The following is a 10284-nucleotide window of genomic DNA, read 5'->3' on the forward strand; positions in this document are numbered from 1 at the left end:
GGGCTGTGCAGGTAATAATGAAACAGTAGACAGTGACAGGCGCAGACTCCTCCTTCTGTCAGCACAGGGAGGGAGCCTCCTCCCATGGCTAATTTAAGATAGACCATTGGACAAGACTGTGAAAGTGCTCCCTCAACCAACACCCACCCTTCTCCCCTTCTCTCTCTGAAAAAAGTGGGGGATAAAATCCAGTGCAAAAGCAGATTATTACCTAATTCAGTGGAATCTGCATGATCAAATACATTTTCTCTGTCTCTATGTTTTATTTTATTTAGGTTTACTTTCTAATTCTCCACAATTTATTTATAAAATCTAAAAAATATATCAGTTGATCATTCCTTGATATTGGCATGCTTTACTTTTGGAAATTACTGTGCACATAAGAACTTAATTGTGCCCTTTAAGGGGTAAATGTTACGTTGAATAAAGCAAAAAACAGTAATTTCTTTGAATGATAAATACTTTGCTCAGTATGCAGTTGATTCTGCAAGTGGTTTAAAAGTTACTTTGAAGTACTCTGATGAATCATCATTGACCTGTGTGATTTCAAAAACTGCTTTAGAGGAGGATGAAGGCCTCTAAGGATGTGAACTATGTTAATGAAGTAAGCAGTCAGTAATCAGTAATAACAACACCCTCAAAGTCTCCATGTCAAGGCCACTTCTGGCATCCCGGCTCTAGGTTGTGAAGAGTGGACTCATTCTGCAGAGCATAACTCAACCTCTCACAACTCTCAGTTAAAGGATGATATGCACAATGTAATTTATTGTAGATATTTTTTTTCCTGTTTGTTCTATGGTATAAAGAATAAATAAATGAAATACATCTGGCATGAATTTGAGTTCTTACTCAAGCTTCAGCAAACAAAAAATTAAGTGTATTACCACGATCAGCACAATCAGACAATAAACGACCTGTGTGAAATAACCATCCAAAGGCCTTTGTGTTCTGCTTATGAAGCAGAGTGCCTCTGAGGTCACTTCAGTGGGACACCTCGGCACCGAAAAGGCCATTAGTCCCACACTGAGGGACAATAACCTGGCATCAGCTGACAGGACAGGTGTATGGACACTGTTTGGTTTCTCACAGAGAAGAGAAAACACAACACAGCTCAACATACTGCTCAGATATTTTAAGATTTAAGAAGTGAGTTCTCTATCAATCTTCAGTCTTAATTGTTAATACTGTATTGAGTCCACATTTCTCACTGGCAGTAAGGCAGTCACTACAGGATTTAATCAATGCAATATCCAATCTTGAAATTCCCTTCCTTTATTATGACAGGGTCTAATTAAACATATTTTGTAAAGGCAGATGTTATCTTTGGTTTTAAAAGTGTAAAACATAGGGACACAAAACATTTTATTTTAGCAAGTATAGGTGAAATCTGTGAAGAAAATACATTGCATAGGTTGTTTCTGACAAAGCACAGCATGGAGAAATCAAGCAGTCATACTGGATGCAGTGAGAATGTGAGAATGTGTACTCAGTATGGTGCACAAGGTCATGTTAAGATAAAAATACCTAGTAGCCTTTTATGGATCATCTTTTGAGTTGGGCCTGACACTTGATGAAGTGATCCGTGTGCATTGCTCAAACATTCTCACACAGTTCTTTCAATTGTAATGGTTGACATTTTTGAAACTTTTGGAAAGTTTTTTTGTCACAGATGTCAGTGATGATATATTACTGTATAGCAGGGCAAATCTTATATGAAGTTAAAAAAAATTTTAATAGATACATATATCTGTAAATGTATCAAGTTAACAGCTGATAAAAAAAAGTTCTCATCAATGAATGTACAAGAATGCAAGATTGAAAATCTGTTGTAGGTAAATATTTTGATGGCTACCTTAAAGCAATTAATAGATGAAGTCTAATTTGATACTTTAACTATAACAATTTATATAGTACAAGTATATTTCTGTAGTTTCCTCTGTTTATTGGACATGATAATGCTTTAAGGACAACACTGTGAACCACTCAGCAACCTTCTCCTAAGTGTGGGCCAAATAGCAGAGATGCCATATGCATCCAGGCATTCTGTATCACACTTTTCATTGCATCCCCTAAATAAATCTTGCCCTCCTCACTTGACAAGCCAAGAATAAAAAGGGGACACACACCGTGGGGTGTAACTATAGAAACAAACACACCAAGCTTTTTATACTCTGTTACTCCTTGATTTCACTCACATTCTTCCCATGGCGAAGAAGTGCACTGCATAATATTAACCTATGGACTAAAAATCAGATCTTGATCATGAATCCAAATTCTCTTTTAAAAGAGAAAATGATAATGTTATAATGTAATGATTCCTGAACCTTTTGAGAAAAAAAATAACCTACCTCTCCAGCATTAGGTGATTGGTTGATAAAGAATGGAAAACAACTACTAAACGTGTTTTCTTTGAATCAGAAGAATTATGAATGAATGCCATATTCATTAAGCCATTAGTTTGGCTTTGTCCAGATTAGATATTAAAGACATGTCGTGCCTTTATTGAGCGTCCAAGGTAAACAGAGAGAAAAGTTGGGCCGAGGCCAGGCCACGCTGCCCAGGATCAACTCTTCATCCAGGGGGCAGCTAATGATGACAGCAGGCAGTAATGACCTTATGATAGATGGAAAACAAAGCCCAAGTGGATCTCATCCCTGTATCCCTAACAGCCACCCAGCCACGTTTGTCAAGATGAAGCCCCGTTCAGATCCCCTATCACTTCTGTTAAGCTTTTTTGAAAGATGTTTTCCTTAAAGGTTCTATTTGTAACTTTCAGAAAACCCTTGTTAATAGTGACACCAATGGCCGTTAAGTGAACTGCAGTCACTGTCCTGTTGCATATGCTCCGTACACAGTTCGTAGGTGAGTGAGCAGCATATGCCATACGGTGACATACATTGGACCAGTAATTCTCTACTGGCTTGTGATCCACATTTCCCCATGGTCATCAAGTCACCACCAATTTGTACAGAATTAAAACCAAGCAAATTTATTTTTTAAATTCAATTTATACATTGTCATATTTTCATCCCTGCAATCAGAACACAATACTCCAATAATCACTCCAGATCAGATCAGACACATTTGTACAATCACTACATATCGTTATCATTTATTATCATGCATCACAAGTTGTAAATATGACCTTATTTGAAAATGTGATGGAAGAACACATGAAATTAAATATAGTAATGGCTTCAATTCAGACAATTTAGTTGATTATTCTTTTTCAAAAAATAGGTAAAAAAATTACTAATAAACTTAAATCATTACAACATTCCACAAGTTCGCACACTGAAAGAAGCTTTAATGGATGTTTTCCCCTAACGAAAGAGATCATTCTTCACATTCTGAGCGTGTCCATAAGGCTTATCACTCGAGAACATCTCAACCGTTCACACAGCTGGTGAACAGCTCAGTCCAGCTGTGTTGGACAATTGTAGATATGTATCACTGTCAGTGTGTGTATGTGTCTGTACGTATACAGAAGCTCAACTACAGGTAAAGGTCTGCAGCATCAGAGCTCATCTACCGCACAGACGTAACCTTGGTAATTCTAATGTCCTCCATATGCAGTTCATTAAGTGCACATATGTGTGTTCATAGGAAAATGAATGACTTTAATCAATAAATACACCCACAGAAATATCAGGGATGTTTGCATGAGTTCAGATCTGCGCCACTATCTTTAAACATTATTTAAAATGACACTTTTCATGATTTTCTTGTATTAAAATAAAGCATCTATCCTGCAATTGACCACCATGTCATGTCATGTGTTTGTCTGTGGAGATAACCCTTAAACTTTGCTCATTCCACATCTGATGTAGTTCATCATTGCGGTTTGTGGTTCATTAGAGGAGACCAATGTCCTACTCTTCATTGTGGACTATATGAAAAAGTGGTCCGGGCCTTGAAAGCAACAAAAAGAGGTCTATGTACTATGCTTTTTATTTATTTTTAAGGATCTTTTATAGAAATTTAATCAATATTTTTAATTTCTCCTCAATTTTAAAACTACTGTTGACTTGGCTATATCTTAACACAGGCTAACCTCAGATAGCACACAGCTTAACACTGAGTTTAGAAAGCTTTTTCACCACTTTGCATCACATACAGTATAAATCCTGAGTCTCTGTGATGGATGAGATGCTTTTTTTTCTATTTTTTCTATGTGCATCAATAGTATGTTTGAATCAATTATCACTGCTGCTTGTCTTCTCTCTGTATGTTTCCTTTTGAAGGCCTCTGTTGCAATAGAGATCTCAATCTCACTGAGATCACCTCGTCATGTAAAGGTTATAAAAGAAGACATTTTTAGGGATCAACTGCAGAATGTGTGAAGTAGCTCACAAAAGTAGCTCTGACAGATTCTTTGAAAACAAACTATGACATCAGAGAGGTGTCTCACCCCCGATAAACTCCTTGTCTCCTTAGAATAGCCGAAGAAGATTGCCCCTACATTCTCTTCACTACAAGCTAGCATCCTAATCATCCGGCCTGTTGTAAATATACACAGCGTATAAATAGAGGATACTGAGACCTGAGACATTTGGATCCACTTCCGAGGGGGAACAGGTTTGTGTTCTGCTGCACTGGATGATTTGGTGCAGGGTGTCCATGACTGTGGTCAGGTTTGAGGAGTGCACGCACAAATTTTAGATCCGCTCCTGCCATCACTGCTGCACCGCAGGCTCAGTGCAACATTTCATCTGCTTAATGGTGGATTAAAGCATCCTGCGGGCAGATTGATATAGGCTGGTGCTATCACTTGTCTTTAAAGCAGAGTGGAAGCCCATGGAAACAGGCTGAATATAGAAGCTGGATCAGACCCAAACACTGGGCAACACATCACTGTAGATGGAAATTATAAAAATATTATATGGCTGGTGAAATTAAGCAGGAATCTAGATCCATATATATACATATAGGCAAGTCCTTCAGTGATGAACTAGAACTCCACACAGCAGTTAATTGTGCTTTATTGTGTTTTAAATTGTTAATTGTTCTATCTTAATAATGAATAATCTTCTATCCAAGTCTCTCTTTAAGGTTTAATCAGCACCAATAATGACCTTAATATACATCCATTACTGGACAACACCGGTTCCAAAATCAGAGAGCCGGCTACTGACCCAGGAATGTGGGCAGCACAGTGTTGGGGGATTCCTATCTTTTAACACTGTCACTTTGAACTAAATGTGTTTGCACCTGGAGCTCATGTTTGCACTAACAGTAAAACGAGTTGGGGCGATCTAAAAGAACAGTTGGTGAAAGTCAGCAGGGGAGCAGCAGAGAAACAGTATAATGGACTTACCAAGTGCCAATTTACCTAATAATTATTTTTCTCAGGTCAAAGGAGAATGTGTCAGTATTCTGCTAGGATGTACTGTTTATATACTTCATAACCTTGTGAATCAAGTTTGTGAATAAAGTTGTTATTATAGGATGTTAATAAAGTTGTTTTGGTTCTGAAACTTTTAGCATCATTTGAAATATTTGATTAAAAAAGTACAGTTGATATCTTGTTTTATCTTTACTCTTATATTGTCCCGTTTAACTCCATACAGCCTAGCCATAGCTTCTGGTGTCACTAATGTCATTAATGTGGTCGGTTTTGCTTTTATTGGACAGGACAGCTGAAGATATACAGGAAAGGGGGAAAGAGAGAGGATGACACAGGTTGGACTCGAACCGGTGGCCTCTGCAGCAAGGACTCAGCCTTGGTATGTGGGACGCCAGCTCTACCAGGTGAACTATCACTCACAACTTCACAGACTATAAATAAATGCCTTCTAATGGTAAATAATGTCAAAAACATATGGGACAAACATAGAATACTTTTATTTAATACATCATTAAAGTCTTTCAGCATAACGGAAACTTTAATACTACTCAATGGAAAAAAAGCAAAATGCAGCATTAACAAAAATAGCATTGCATCCTAAATTAATACTATAACCCTAATTCAAATTTTGCCATCCTATATCATCTTGTTTATTTATATATTATTATTATATTTTACAAATGAGTACCAAATATACTGTTCAGGGGAAAAACTGTAATATTTTGTTATATAGCGTACAGAGACCAGTTTTATGGTTACCAGCCCACAAATAAGGATATCTTTGGTTGGGGAGTTGGCAATGAATATAAAATGCCAATAGTTGTATTTACAGTTACACAGCATTGTAACATCATTTATTTACATTATTTATCATTTGATTGTTAACAACAACTTAAAAACCTTTTGTACCTTATCGTAAAGCGGTTCCAGTAACACTTTACTTTAAAGGTCCAGTGTGTAACTTTAAGGAGGCTCTATAGGCAGAAATGCAATAAAATATGTTATGTTGGTATGTTTGTATAATTGTATAATCACCTGAAAATAGGAACTGTTGTTGTTACATTATTATCTACAGACACAGCAGGTTGCCTTCCATGGAGGATGCCATGTTAAATCGCCATGTAGCGATCTGCAACTACAGTGTTAGATTCCACTAAATCCTACACACTGGTCCTTTAAATCACCCTAGTATTTATAATCAGTATATACACATTTAATTAAACTTCTCCTATGAAGACATGTTTTATATTATTATAGCTGTGTTTTACTATCTTATCTGTTTATCTGTTATCTGTTTATCTGTTTATACAGAAGCATTCACTTATGTAACTCCATAGTTGTTGACAAATTAATAAACCATAAGACACATGTTTACAACACTACATTATAGTTTGTTATGTACCATTTATTATATCTTTATATACTGATTATAAACGCTTAAAATAAAGTGATACCGTTGTAACATTTAGTCTATAAATCCAGTAAATTCTGATAGTTTGTAAAGCACACAGATTGAGTAATCAGTAAAATACTTAAAAAGCTGAGCTCAGCTGACGTTTAACGTTGAAAAAGCTTCTGTGTTAGAACAAATTTGTTTCCAACAAGGATGCAGCCGCCAACTCGAGTGTGTCCTCTTTTACCCCAGGCACTTGAGTCTTTCTTCAATCTGAAAGAGAGTAAAAAAAAAAAAAAGAAAAAGGCACAGAACAATGAAAACAATGTATCCTGTCCCACAGTCATGTGTCCTGCAATCACCTGCTTTTTCCTCTTGTAACTTCTGCTTTGGGCAAGTATATGTGGCCTTTGCTATAAACTTTGACCTCCATGGAGAAACATCTGTTTGAGGGAAAGGATAACTGACATAATCCTACTCCCAATCTATTGATGTGATTTACGCTTAACCATTAAATGGCTTCAAAAAAACAGTGTAGTCCCTGAGGGTGATGTGACAGCATGAAAGGGAGTGTTCATCTTTGGATTTATACAAATATTTGTATAATGGCATATTTCAAAGTGGTATATTGTTGTCACAAACGCCACAATAGTCAAAAACCCGACTCACAAGTTAATCTGAACTGCACCAATATAAAGCAGTTTGGGTTTAGACCAGTAATGTGATTACTGAGGCTCAGGTTACAGGTAAGACTTCACATTGATCTTAGTCTATACAGCTATTCTGAGTTGAGCCACGGGGATAGATAGGGATCTGTGGAGACCGGTTAGCCACTATAGTGAAAACCTGGCTGCTGAAAGATTGGGCATTCCAAGAGGGATTTAGTAGTGTGGAAGAAAAAAGCTGAACTGAATCCCATGTAGGGATGTTCATCCTTTTCACTCACCCACAAAAAGAAAACCCACAAATGCCATTCATTCGTTTTGAGGTTAAGTAAGTTTGTTTGTTCTACTTAGTTTGGCATCTGAAGCAAAGAAACAGTTTCTGAGAGCGTACAATGGGTTGGAAATTAAAATCTGTATTTCACTTCAATCACCACTTGTAACATGGTGATAGTGTCAATCAGTACATCTTGTGTCACTCAATTGAACTTGTGTGTATTTTGTGAAGTGATGAATGTCTTTACTGGGGCTATTGACAAAACAAGGGGTGTGCACAAAAGCAGAAGTTGGAACAACTGGAGTGATAAAACGCATCAGAACTGACGGAAGGTTAAGTTTCCTGAACTACGAGGCAGAGGGATGTTGTTCTACAGCAGTTACAGATTTCTGACTCAGTTTAAAAAACTTTGAATACTTGTTTAAACAATTCCATGAAAATATATAAACATGTATAATAGAAAAAGTTGTACTCTGAATAGTTCAGCTAGAAGTGAACGTAATGTGTCTTTATTTCATAATCGTGACAGGAATCAGGTTCAGATTTGAATAGGGTTATAACTATGCTATGGTCAAGTCTAATTTTAGGTCAGAGTTAGGGCATTCAAACATTGCAGTGGAATCAATTCATTCCTATAAAGTCACAGTGAAACAAAATCTTTGTGGATTTTTTCTTGTCAAGTTCAACTGCACCATTACACCACTGACCAATAGCAAAGACGACTCTTGGCACGACTGATCTTACGGAGAGGTGAAGATTTCAAAATGGAGGAAGCTATTTTAGCTGTGTTGCGCCATCTACTTCAATTTAACCCTCTTCTGTTACAGTATAAGACGAGGACTGGTTTGTAGAAAGTTATGAGACACGAGTCGATGGTACAAATGCATCTTTTGAACAAACTGTGTGAACTTATGGTCCCGTTAGCAACCAAGTTAAATTTGAAAGCTTACTGAGAGCTTTTTTCGACATTTCAGTAACTATGATATTGAATATTAAATGAAGGGGAACAAAGATCCCAGTACAAACAGAAAGAAGCTCTTGTGACTGACTGGCACTAACATGTTTTTGGCTGGATGGCTAGTTCACCAAATCGCCCTACAAGGATTCACTGTTTCATCAAGCTTTTACATGCACATATTATACAAAAATATATATTTTTTCTTGGTTTGTTGGTGCATCTGTGGATGCAAAAAACTGCAAATAATTGTGAAGTGAATATCTGCTGTACCTTCCAATAAAATCTAAAGTAACAATGCAACCTGTTATCCTGTACTCATTAAGTATCTTGTGGTGCAATAGAGTGTGGAATATATACAGGCTTGACACACAGATTTCTTCACAATTCTTCGGTGTTTCCATCCGAATGGTTTAACAACAAATATGTCCACACATCAGCTTGCATCACATGAAAGGAAACTAAAGGTTCAACATTTTTAGGAACTTTCATTTAGCATCATACGAGATTCCCGAGTTCTCTTTAAACTGTGTGTGAATGATGAGAGAGATGTAATAAAGCCACGGTGTGAGTCTGACAGCTTCACACAGCCTGAGGAATGTGAAGCCGATGCCAGAGGCGATACCGGCAGGTGAATGAACATCCGTCTGTCAGCAGGCCTCCTGATCACAGCAGCCCTGCCAACTGCACAAAGCCAGGCCAGGAATGTCTAAACCAGCCTGGAGAGGACAACAGGAGAGGAAACTGTCCCTACAACTGTAGACCTCATGTGGGGTTTGCATTCTCAGGGGGTTGCAGGTCATTGCAAGAGTCATTGGATCTAGCCGTGTGGACATGAAAGCGCTTGATGCTGTGCTCATCTTTTTGGAGCAAAGTAACTTTTTTGCTCCAGTAGTGGAGTAGCTTCCACCACTTTGGTCCAAAGTAAAATATCTTGACAACTACGGGACTGATTACCATCAGATTAGGTGTAGATATTCAAGGCCCCTGGAGGGTATCTTTTAGTGACCAGCAGGTCAAAGTTTTTACTTATTCAGTGAAATAACTTGACATCTATGAGATGGATTGGTATAAAAAAATGCACAGATACTCATGCTTCCCAGGTGATAAATTAATCCGTATGACTTTACTATTATCAGGTCAAAATGCATTTGTGACCAAATACCCACAAAACTATTGACATTCCCATCAGCCTCAGCTGCACTTTGTGTTTAGTGCCAGTTAGCAAATGTTAGCATGCTAACTGGCTAAACTGAACCTGGTAAATATTACATTCTAAATATCAATATAAGATTGTCATTGTGAGCATTTAGCTAAAAACACTGCTGTATCACCTGCTAGCGTGGTTGTTTACAGTAGTTTAAATAATTTATGAATTCTAAAATTTCAATCATGATAAATAACTTTGTTTACTCAGAGATTGTTATATATATATATATATACTATTATATACTATACTATAATATATAAAAAAATTTGATTTGTTATGAAGATCACAAACCACACAGTTGGTTTGGTGAAGTCGTAATAGGAGAAAAGTGATTTATTTATTTGCTACAACATATTGTTAACATCTATCTAAACCCGTCACTAGGGAATCAGCAACAGGGCTTAAAATGCCTGTGCACAGATGATCACATTGGTGGACTC

General features: G+C 37.1%; 1 protein-coding gene across 1 annotated transcript in view; it reads right to left on the bottom strand.

Moving 5' to 3' along the window:
- Positions 1-5830: 5830 nt before the first annotated feature.
- Positions 5831-10284, bottom strand: part of si:dkey-27h10.2 (cell wall protein DAN4) — a 17400-nt gene continuing 12946 nt past the window's right edge. The window contains exon 10 of the mRNA XM_035659337.1: positions 5831-7013. The gene's annotated coding sequence lies outside the window, so the exon portion shown is untranslated. The remainder of the gene's footprint in view (positions 7014-10284) is intronic.

Source organism: Morone saxatilis, unplaced genomic scaffold (assembly GCF_004916995.1).
Source record: "Morone saxatilis isolate NCDOM2014 unplaced genomic scaffold, NCSU_SB_2.0 Contig17, whole genome shotgun sequence".
In the NCBI taxonomy this organism is placed as follows: Eukaryota; Metazoa; Chordata; class Actinopteri; family Moronidae; genus Morone; species Morone saxatilis.